The sequence below is a fragment of the Capsicum annuum genome, unplaced genomic scaffold (assembly GCF_002878395.1).
Source record: "Capsicum annuum cultivar UCD-10X-F1 unplaced genomic scaffold, UCD10Xv1.1 ctg11325, whole genome shotgun sequence".
Taxonomy (NCBI): domain Eukaryota; kingdom Viridiplantae; phylum Streptophyta; class Magnoliopsida; order Solanales; family Solanaceae; genus Capsicum; species Capsicum annuum.
Window position 1 is genome coordinate 1 of NW_025816383.1, and position 2,129 is coordinate 2,129.

The window sequence follows — 2,129 nt, forward strand, 5'->3', positions numbered from 1 at the left end:
CGTGTGTACACTTAAAACATAGCACATCTTTTAGTCTTAGTAGATGCCTGATGCAGCTCATATATTCTTTTATGTTCAGGAAGAAGAGCTTGAACTTGGATGCGAAGGTTAGTGTTTTTAGTCCTATATACTTTATAATTTAAAGCTCTTGCACGTTTGCAACTAAATTCAAGCTGTTTCTGGGGAATGTCATGTCACCAAACCAAACTTAGATAGACCTTCGAGGTTATAACAAACATTAGATTGTTATTGGAGAAGCTTTTGATCATTTATTTTTATTTTTTTCTTCGCAGATGGAAGACCAGATCCTACTTAAGGTCGAATGAGGGAAGTAGTTTTTGCAAATAACGGACAGTGTGTTCTGCTTTTTATGAAGAGAAGATATCTTGCATTTATCGGAATCATTACAACGTTTAAGCCTTTTTATTTTGTGAGCTACTTGGATTGAGAACGGAAGATGCAAATTGACGTTTTCTCAAAATAAACTTGCAACTTCTTTATATTTTGTTCTTTTGCTTCCATGAGGTTTATTTAAAAAAATAGCCTCTCTACCTGACAAGGGCAGTGGTAAGATTTGTGTACACTCTATCCTCCCTAGACCCCACTCGTGGAACTATTCTGAATTTTTTGTTGTTATTGTTGTTGCTGCTTCCTTGATGTTTATGCCTACACCTCATGCAACTACTACTACTGCAGGGGCAAACCAAAGAAGGGAAGAATAGGACCACTAGATGGAAAGAAGTTCTGGATATCAAACGACTTGGATCCTAACGATGAAGATAAACTTGAGATAACTATCTCTAACTTCATTTCAAGAACTCTGTGATCTGTATCGTTGTCTATTAAGGATGGTTTGGAAAGTATTTTGGTACTTCGATGGAAGTTTATGATGTTAAAACTGGTCTCTGTGTGTTACACAAATGTAGGAGTTATAGAGGATAACTCGAGATTTGTAGGCTGATTCAGGAACCAGGGAAACTGATACTATTTCTTAATATGATCCTTCATTTTACATGTTCTCTATATATCAATGAAAATGGAATACACTAAGAATACATTTGTAACTAACTTTTAACGGAATTGAGAATGAACAATAAAAACTGTCTAACTAATTGGCAGTTATAACTATTTTCCTGAACTAGTTGTTAACCTGGACTAAACTTCCTTTAATCTCCATTTCTAGCTATGAGATGTCTTTCAATCGTTATTTCGTGAATCAGTGTGTCACATTTTAGGGTGTTGTGCATTGGGATCCATGTCATGACTGGGAAAAGGCTTCCAGATGCTAGCTTCGATTGGTTTTGTATATTTTATAATTGAGATGTGATGAAATTCAACAAATTCTATAGTCTTGCGGGATTCAGAGAAACCATCCAATTAAAAAGAGGGGATTTCAATCGCCTTTTTCCTAGCAAAGCCATAGCTCGCAAAAACATGAAATAAGCTGGCTAACTTCAGTAAATACATTTTGGAACTAAAAATTTGCAAGCAATAGACTTTATAGCCGGGGTAAAAGTTCCTAACATACATGCACAAGCAAATATTAAATAAATAAATATGGCGAAACCAAACTCTCTAAAAAAACACCCCTTTCTCAAAAGGATTCACGTTGAGGCCATAATTCAAACTTGCAAGCAATAAATATAATTGTTAGAACAAGAGGTCCATACATTATGTCCGAAAATAAACATTGAGAACAAAAGGAAAAAAGAGCTTGTATAGAACAACATACCCACCCATAGTTGTCCTGCAAGTGAAGTCCAAAGAGGGTAATTCATAAACTTCAGAGAGGTTGTTTCTAATAGAAACTCAAATTGAAGAAAATATTAAATACTAACTAATTTTGGAGAAATCAAGCTTTCTCTATAAACGATTCCTTTCTCAAAGGTTCCTCCACGTTCGGGCCAAAATCCAAATTTTCCTTTGGATGTCTGGAATGTAAAACAACTAGGTACCCCACATTGATGTGGCAATTCCCCGGGTGCATAAAGTAGCAGCTCACCATCCGGAAACCTATATCGCGGTATGGCAGTTTGGCTATAACAAATAGACCATTGAGTTGTAAGGTACACAATACTATCTAAGATTCCTTGACACCATAGTCTTTCATAGCCCACAACTTAAAAGAA

At 35.7% G+C, this 2,129-nt stretch overlaps 1 long non-coding RNA gene across 1 annotated transcript; it reads left to right on the forward strand.

The window, feature by feature from the left end:
- Positions 1-24: 24 nt before the first annotated feature.
- LOC124890069 lies at positions 25-1,692 on the forward strand. Its single transcript, XR_007048925.1, has 3 exons — positions 25-107; positions 294-567; positions 697-1,692. It is a non-coding gene; the product is annotated as an uncharacterized LOC124890069 (long non-coding RNA).
- The last annotated feature ends 437 nt before the right edge of the window (positions 1,693-2,129 follow it).